General features: G+C 35.9%; 1 long non-coding RNA gene across 1 annotated transcript in view; it reads left to right on the top strand.

The window, feature by feature from the left end:
• The first annotated feature begins 3,695 nt into the window (after window positions 1–3,695).
• LOC111614379 overlaps window positions 3,696–9,674 on the top strand; it is a 10,291-nt gene continuing 4,312 nt past the window's right edge. Inside the window, exon 1 of the long non-coding RNA XR_002754919.1 lies at window positions 3,696–3,884. This is a non-coding gene — a long non-coding RNA (uncharacterized LOC111614379). The remainder of the gene's footprint in view (window positions 3,885–9,674) is intronic.

The following is a 9,674-nucleotide window of genomic DNA, read 5'->3' as shown; positions in this document are numbered from 1 at the left end:
TATGTTACTAATATTTCTTTTTGTTCTTCGCTTATTTTTAAAAATAAAACATTGGACGTTTTCATTTTGTTTCTGCGTACTATATTGCTATAAGACAACTTTTAACTGTAGCACGTGTAAACTAATTCACGCTGATTTGTTTACAATTTGTCACAGTTAAGTTGATTGGTCGATTCATTATAGTCGCAAACCCAGATGCATTGTAAATAATCCCATCATGCTTAACGACACACGCAACCAAGTGAGTATGACGTATTTCCGCTCGCCTTTCGAGTTCGCTCGAAGAGTCTAACTCGAGACTACCGATTATGTGAGTCATAGTAACACGAGTGAGTTCGATGACGTCAGTTCGAGTACAACACGAAAAACTCGAGACTAAGGGCCCAGGTTACTTCGTACTCCTACCCAAGTCTTCCTAGTCGCTAACTGTAACTGATTTAGAACCGGCATGCACTGCACATTATTCTTCGCATTGCAAAATGACATACGCATGCGTCAGGAACTTCTGTTCGAACAAACCTCACCTGTCGGGTCAGCGATTTTAATTAAAAAGGTGGCAACACTAGCACGGAATTTTTCATTACTTATTCTGTGACGAAACTGAATTTTAGTCTTTTAAATTGAGACACCTAAATAAAGGGACGGCAAAATTTTCCTTTGCTCCGGGCGGCTGACACCCATGCTACGCTACTGCCCTATACACCATACTTTTCCTGATAACAGAGTGGTGCCGGTCATCTATGTAACTCCCCTGAGAGGACATTTTTTAATTAAATTTATGTGACTTCCGATCTATACTGGTCATTTATATATAGTTATTCGGGCTTCATGCCTCCAAATAATTTTCCATATTTGTTCTCGAATTTCATCTGTCTACCACTGTTATCGAGATTAAGGAAGGACATACAACAGTCGGACGAATTATAGATCAGTTTTATTCAGATTGCAACCCAACAATTGAGATTATTTTATATTTTACAGAAATGGCCAATAAACAGTTTGTTATTTAAATTAAAGCATACGATCATAATGCCTAAATATTTTATATCGTTCGAACAACAAAGCCTATCATTTTTCAAAATCGAGCAACGAGTTGATTAACTTTTCCGCCAACATTTGGTGGCGCCATCTGTTATCATAATTTATTACAAAAAACTTTTTATGTTTTTAACTACAGTAGTTCCTTGTTATATCGTGCTTGTCGGGTGACAATGAAAAAGCGCGATATAACCGAGTACTAAAAATTCTGGGCATTTATTAAACAGATTATACGTGCTAGAAAACTTCCATCTTCTATTCTTTCATCAGCAAATATTTCTGATATAAAATAAGTTTAGTTTTGCAATACTGAATTTTATTCGTGGTTGAATCGTATTAATTGACGTTTACATAAGCGTCGATACCACGAACGCCCATTTAGCATTATTGTTTTGTTATCTCATTAATGATATAAAATTAAGCTGTAAAACTGAATTATCTCTATGAGGAACCCCGTGAACTTTGACCTATCGACCCGAAAGTTTCGCCAGTACCTCATCGATAACGAGAAAAGCTTAAGTTTAATTAAAATTTCAGCTTTCTAGACCCAGTAGTTTTTTCTCTACGAGCCTCTGCAGTGCCGGATGAAGAAAATTGAGATAAAAATATAGCTTTTATGAAGATTTTGTACTTTTCAATTGCTTATATTCGGCAACTACTTTATACAAAAATCTTGAAATTTTGCATACTTCCTAAGAAAACAATTTTCCTTCGAACGACACGAGATATTCGAAATTTTCTATTATGAATAAAAATATAAATTTTTTATAAAACATAGTAAATTTTTAACTGTTTATAAATAAGACTAGCAGCTAATTTAAAAAATTTTCCAACGAGTTACACTGTTGATAATTCCGTGTTATATGAATTTCATGTTGTACGAGTCACTTAAATTTTACAAATACGTGTGCCGGGATGTGAACGGCTCACGTATTTATAAAATTTAAGTAACTCGTACAACATGGAATGCATATAACACGGAATTATCAACAGTGTTATAGGGGTGGTTTACTGTACTTAACTTTCCTGGCAAAAACATTTTAACTTGTATGCACGCCTTCTGCTAGGAAATTTTATTTAAAAACTTTTTATATTATGAATTATCGTAAAGTGGCAAAAAAACTTGAAGGTAGAGACGAGTTTTATAAAACATTGTAACTGCTTATAACAACTAAATTTTTCATTTATTTATTGGAAGTTCCTACTGGAGATATGACACGTGTCCCCATCTATCATCTTATCTTTATCCATTAATATTCAACAGCGTCAATCCCCCTAATAAACAAACATCCCTGAAAAATTTCAGAAATTTTAGACAAAAGATAAAGGAGTTATTAAGCTACAAAATGGTTAAACAAAAGCATGCCCCTAAATTTATACCTACGTGAAGATACTCCCATTATTTAATTTCACAGCGTTTGAAGGTTCGCAGTGACCAAAAATAGTAAAAATCTTACAAGAGAGTAATTTTTCGATCGATCGCCATACTCTGTTATATATAACAGTCGAAAAACTAACAATTAATACGGTAAAACCTGTATAAAACGGATATTTTTCAAATGGGAATACGTATTTGGTACCGTGCGTGTCCTGTTTATACAGGTTTTGTTGTAGTCTATTTCGTTTAATATCTCAGGATAAGGTAAAGGTTGAGTAATAGAAATTGGCACGGCAGATTATAAATAAGGAGCAATAATTTTACTAAATTCTAGTGGTTAAAGGTCGAAGAATACAACGGGGTCGGAATAAATAGATTTTCTCCTTACAAGCATTCATATTTTTAACAAAACTAATCCGCAACCTCAAAATTAAGCTTTCTGCCTTTTTGTAATAGTTAAAAAGTATAAAAAGTTTCTAATAAAATATGATAAAAAATGGCACAATCTAAATTTTAAAGTTTGCCGGAAAAGTTGAGCAACTCGTTGCTGGTTTATTTTTTACATGTATTAAAATATAGTGTATTGTCTTTACTCTTAACCATTGTGCTTTAATTAAACAACATTCTGATTTTAATTTTGTTTACATTTTTAATACATCACTTTATTAAATACCTACATCTGTAAATGAAAAGTAATACCGATTCCAGTAAATATTGTTTAGAACGAGATAGCACTGTTTAATCACCTGCTGAAGGGTTCATGTTTTATTCAATGTTCACGGAGACAAATTTGGCTCTTGCCGCCTATTCAGTCAAACGTAGCATTAAAGTAAATTATTCACAAGCTTTTAAAATTTAGAAATAAACATGTTTTGTGTATGTAAGGAGAAGTAACATTTATCAGTACGATTCTTGATAGTGAAAACGAGGAAGCATCCTCATTCTTCACGAGCCGACGCTTTCCAAAAAAATAATGGCATAAATAATTGAGTAAGTTAACCAACCAGCAATGTTAAAAGTTAAAGTAGTGTTGACTCGACTAAAGAAACAAAATCACAAGTGTTAAACCATGATGGTGGCTTCTCATGTGTGGTTTTTATTTTCTTTAGTCGAGTCAACAATAGTCAAGTCAGTCACATCGAGTTAGTCAAAGAATAGTCGAGGTGACTGTCGAGTCAACAATTGTGACATCTAACGATAAAATAGGTTACTTGGTAACACATATCACTTTTTTAGTCATACGTGTTACAATCATAATAAGACTTACACAACCTGATTATCAAAGAGAGCAACGTTATCTGGTATCCAAACCAGTATAGTTTCACATTCAGTTTTGGTTTTAATTTCTCTGTTTGATTGTTTTGCTCTTTTTCCTTTATCAGTGACTGCAGCGAGAATATAAAATCTTGATTTTTGTAATTGTCCACTATTGGAGCATATCGAAAACATAACAGGACAAAGAGTAGAGGTAATTGAAATGTTTTAATTATAATTTCTACAACATAAGTTATCAATACTAATCATTCTAATCATTAATAAGAAAAATTAATTTCTTTTTCTATCATATTTTATTTTAATTTGTAAACAAAATAAGTGTTTCTGAAGGAACTAATTTGATTTTTTACTGCAAGTTATACAAACCGCTACATATCATCCTATTGTACAGAATTGTCATTATTTTAAAGCTATTTTATAAAGTCTTTTACTTTGTGGTCAATTTACTGCAATTTGATTTTATAGCCAAAACTTTTTTAAATTGTATTGATTATAGATAGGTTTTTAGCAAATTAAAATTAGTTTCTCCATGCATAATAAATTATTAACGCTATCTCGTAATTTCTCTGAATTATTATGAGTAATAACTCTTTTACATCATCCTTGTTCTGTGGTCAACACTTTCTTAAGTAGTATGACTTTGTTACGCTTTTTTTCACATTTTAATACATTTCTCATTGTCAGTACATTATCAACACTTTTCGTATACTTCTAAAATTATCATAATTACTTTAACACACACTTTCAAGCACCAATCAACATTGGACACTTAAATGTATTGCTATCAATAAGTTATTTCCCCACAATGACTTATTGATTGAACACATATCAGGTAATTCTTATCTGTACATTAAATGTTCAGGATAATTCTTTTGGCATACTTACAATAAGGCATTTACATTTCTTTCGGTTTGTGGCTACGTTAGATTAGTTCCTTTCGTTTTATTTGATTTCGACTGGTGGTTTTACCCTGCTGCTTTTTTCCTGATTACTGATTTCAGTTGTTAGTGAACAGTCTCTGTTTCCGAACATAGAGCTTGCCACTGTGATTTGTGCTATATTGTGGAGTGCTGTTTTCTGGAACCCTTCTGTTCTTTTCTCTCTGTTTTTTTTTTGTCTATCTTTGATTTTGTTCTCCCCTCCTCTGCTCTGCAAAAATTTACGGCAGCCGTTCTGGCTTGCATCAACCAACTTGGCTTGCATCAACCAGATAGCAGCAGTGAGTGGCATTCTACTTTTCTTGGAAAGCTTGGTACTTTCGCAGCCATTTCGGTGAGTGTTTGCGTACCGCCTGTGTTCTCTTTTCCTGTGATTTTTTGCTGTCTTTCTGAGTTACCCATGATGGGCTCCTCCACTGTCTTGTCTGAACCCCAGGATCAGTGTCACTTGGTAAATGACGGTTTCCCCCGTCTCTCCTCGCGATTTTTCTGTTTTAGTGCTGATTTAAGTTGTTCTTTACTTACGTTGCTTTCTTGCCGTCATAATAAATGTTTCGCTAGATTTTTTGGCTTCTACTGTTGAGGATGCCTTCTTTCTGCTGTCTGCCATACCTTCACTTTGTGAGCGGCTGAGCCAGTTGTATTTATTCTTTATTTTTTAGGCGTGCTTCAGTACGAGTACAGGGTACAGTATAGGCATCATAGGTAAAAGGTTTATTACTGGAAGCGCACTGTCATGTTGTTTCTTCTCGTCACAAATGTTTTTGGATTTGAATCTCCGGAGTCAAATTCAAGGCATCTCGTTTTTCGCTCTTTATCTGCGGACAACTTTGCTGCCTGTTGACTGTCTGTCTATCCTTGCACGTTACCTTGTTGCACCCTTTTCCTCGCCAGCGCTGCGAGTGCTGTCTACTTAAAAGCCCCATTTAGCTTGACGTTGGTAACGTGTGCATACTAATCTACGAATTATAGTGATTAGTTAGATGTTAAGTCGTACACGTCAAGTTAAAGATCTTCAGGCACAGGGATAATTGTCTTCATTTAGAAATAACAACTACCATTTTAGATAGTTAATTAAAATAGAATAAACTAGTATAAGTACAATAAGTTGCTCAACTTTCGCTACCACTAACATTTATTTTTGCTGCTACAATCTTTTTAATCTGCTTAACAAATTTCAAAATTCCTTTCTTATTGAACGTTACCCGATTTTGTCAGATACCCAACTTTTTTATTTTTTTTAATTATTAGTTTTTAATTGTACTAACACTAGTAATTAGTTTCTGTTTTACTAACACTAGCTATTAGTCTTTCTCTGTACTAGCATTAATATTGGCTGTAGCAGCTCTTTGGAGCTGTCTGCATAAATAAAAATCACAGTGTTTTTTCTGCTTATTTGTTCAATAACTGTGCATTATTTAGAAGAATGCCGAGTGTTTTTGTTGTCCTCCAGACTGTCCCATCCTCTTAAATGTTCACCCCTCTCCTATCTAGAGGTCACACAACTGATTGAAAAAGGGTCTTTCCCTCACTTTTTCTTTGCTTGTTTTGTCAGTAGTAGTAGATCGTTTGCTTGTGTCTGTTTATTTATTTGATATAATCATTTAACAGTACATTTGTTTGTAAGCATCTATTAGTGATGCCTCTTCCAAGCTGTCTTTGCCTTGCTTTTTATTTCTGCTTAGTGGTTGGCCTCTCTCTTATTTGGTGGCTTATTGCCATCTGAGAGAGGGACCTACTTCTCACTTGATTGTTTTTTATACGATGAAAAAGAGGGAATAACTGTTATGTTATTTTTGTGTGTGGGCATAACATTATCATGTCTGTAAATTTACTCTGTTGTCTGTTGTAGCTTTATGTGTTTTTGGCATGAATATTAATATTCAGCTTTCCTGGATCTTGTAGCAGCGAATATGTAACTATATTAACATAAAATAACTAAATATTCTATCTTGGTTTCTCACTTAGCCACAGTTAATACTAAATGATTTCAAAATTTTAAATAGTACGATTGGAAGAAAAAGAGCACAGGCTCATTCTACCCAAGTGAGTCTTTTGAACCTTTTTCAAATACAGTAGAACCTCTCTAGTCCGCCCTCGGCTAGTCCGTCACTCCGGTTAATCCGACCGTGGTCGGAGTCGAGGAACTTGTGCCGATTCGTCAGTGACTCACCGTCTGTAGCGTTCTTCTGTGTTCGTTACAGTATATGTTTTACATTGTGTGTGTTTTCAACATGCCATGAGTAAAACGTAAACACGTTACTCTTGCATTAAATGAAAAATTAGCAGTGCTACAAAGACTGGACAAAGGGAAGATTGTTTATTTTGCTTTTTTCTGATAATCCGATCTTTTTTGCGTTCCGACCATACCCCCAGTCCCAAAGGTGACGGTTTAGAGGGGTTCTACTGTACACTATACTATACTCTCTTTTTTCTGTATCAATTGGTTCCAGCCCCTTTTTCTGTTCTCCCATTTACATTGTACTGGGTTCCCTCTTTGTTTTACTTACCAGAATTAAGGTGATCAAACTGTGCTGGTAGTTGGCTCCCTTTTCTTGCTTGCCGACGAACTGGCCGTGTGAAGTTTTACCGGTTTCTTCACATTCTCCTGTATGGGGGCCAGTTTCTCTTATGTACTCACTGTAGGTACCTGTTCTTACTGATTTTGTTCATAGTAACACCAGCCTTTTTTAATTTGACATTCCAATTTTGCTGGATCACATTGTCATTGGATTTTCATCCCTGCTTTTTATTTTCTCAGTGGGCTCACCAGTGGCCAAGCGGTTTTCGTGCCTTGAACACTGGGAGTTCAGTCGTGGATTAGCGTGTCGCTCGGACTCGCTGGCCACGTGGAGTTTTCCGGGTTTTCTTCACGTTTTTCACGTCTAAATTGGCGCCAGTTTCCCTTAAAAGATCTTTCTGGAAGGCACCTTTCCTAGGCAGATAGTTGAAGTGTGGCGTTGCCAAACGAACAAACTAAGAACTGAGACCTATTTCCTCAGCAAAACACGAAAATCCATATCCTTGTTTGGCTAAGTCAAGTTTTTAGCAAATGACTTTCTTATCAAACTCATTTTCTTCTTGGCTACATGGGATAAGCATCAACATTACAAATAGCATATATAATAAAGTTTACAGATAACATAAAACATGTAATTTATGAGTCCTTCACTCAAGGACAATATGAGCCTGACATAGAACTAGAAGACAGTACATACTATCACATAACATCTATGGGCCTCTTAGTGCTCTTAGAGCGGAAAAAGGCCGTTTTTTACAGAGCTGAAAAAATAAGAGGGCCATTTATATCGATTATTTTGGGTTTGGCTAGGAGCACAACGAAGCAGGCAGATGGGGAGAGATCGGGTCGACGTATTCAATGGCCATCCAGAAAAATTTTTGGGTTTATTCCATTCGTTAGGAAGCCATCCCGGGTCCTGAAGCGATAGGCTGCCATGGTAAATACTCAGCCGTATTGCTCTATACACATATGTGAGAAGCCGGGGGCAAAGGGGCTGTTTCCTAGATACCACATACTCAGCACGGATTGTCGGAATCCGCTCTGGACGGTTTTCAGCATATAGCTTTAGGAGAGCAAGTAGTGGAGTGGGGAGGTCGTGAGTAAATCGATAAGTTGTCTGGTTCCCAAATAATAGACAGTTCTCAACTGGTTAAACAAACAACAAATTTAACATAAAACTTAAAGCTAGGTTACATAAGTTCATTACGGGTACGTACGGCGATTATAGCCGATTAACCGATTCAAGATACACCCGAGTGATAAAGATTACTTATGCAGCTCGCGACACGCGTGCTTGCTGATCTAAGCCTTGATCTAACGAAAGACGAAAAGTTTACATAGATCTAATAAAATACCTCAGAGAGAGCGACGATGTCTCGTGATCCTGTCTGTTCGATGGTCGCATACCAATCGTGGATCTAGTCGAGATTCGGACGTCCGTAGGTCGCCGGGAAGCTAGAGAGTAGAGCTTCGTCTTCGGGCTGTAATTGACCGCTGCTGAATATGGCTGGACGGGTCCTGTGCCCACTGTCCTGTGGCCGGGTCCTGTGCTCACTGTCCTGTGGCCGGGTCCTGTGCTGGACGGGTCCTGTGCCCACACCGATGACTGGATACAACTCCTTTTTATACCCGTTTCTGGCTGATGCGTCTATGATGTAATGCGTTCTAAATTCGAATTGGGTCAGAGTGTTGTTTTGTACGAACTGTCAAGGATAGGACACCTTATATCAGACAGGGTTACTCATCTAACCTCATAAACGAGAAAACAACTGTCGAGCATACTAAATTAATTGCCAGTAATGACTAAGGTCCGGTATTGAGATACAACCGGAGTAATAATTGTTTAAATCAAAGAGACATTTAATCGGACTTATCTGTTAAGAAATAGCATATGTGTGTGTTTCTCCGTTGATTTTCTCCTCTCCATTTTCAGCATCGTATTAAAATAACTCTTAATTATTTAATTACCACCTCCGAATGTCACACATATTTTAGAACTGCTGAACACCCATGAGGAGATCGTAGCGCAATTACTATTAAATCTTTATGAACATAAGTAGCATTTATGATATTCTTAGCTGTTTCTTCCCTAACTTTATATATCATTCGTCGATTGTAGTGGCTTCAATTAGAACCTCCAGATAATTACAAAAGTAATTTACAGGTTTTAGATTGTTTATTATAATTTAAGTAAGAGGAATTAATTACATTTTTTAGATTGGTCTAAAAATATTATTGATTTTTTGCAAAACGCAAAAATTTGCATTTAAAATAGAACAGTAGAAGCGAAGTTCTTCAGAGTAATATTTAACCCTATTCCATCTCTTCGCGGGGGAAATTTTGAAAAATCCCTTTATAGTGTGCATTCTCGTGTATCAAATTTCGACTTAAAATTTCCTAAATGTTCGGACTCTGCACCTATTATTATTACTAACATCAACTAATCTCAATTATATATATATATATATATATATATACTAGCTGCAAGGAACCGCTTCGCTGGGTTTTTATTATCCAGAACGCC

Source organism: Centruroides sculpturatus, unplaced genomic scaffold (genome assembly GCF_000671375.1).
Source record: "Centruroides sculpturatus isolate CEXI.00-Female unplaced genomic scaffold, Cexi_2.0 scaffold2002, whole genome shotgun sequence".
Classification (NCBI taxonomy): Eukaryota; Metazoa; Arthropoda; class Arachnida; order Scorpiones; family Buthidae; genus Centruroides; species Centruroides sculpturatus.
Note: the sequence above shows the minus strand (reverse complement) of the source record. Positions and strands in the feature narration are given on the sequence as shown.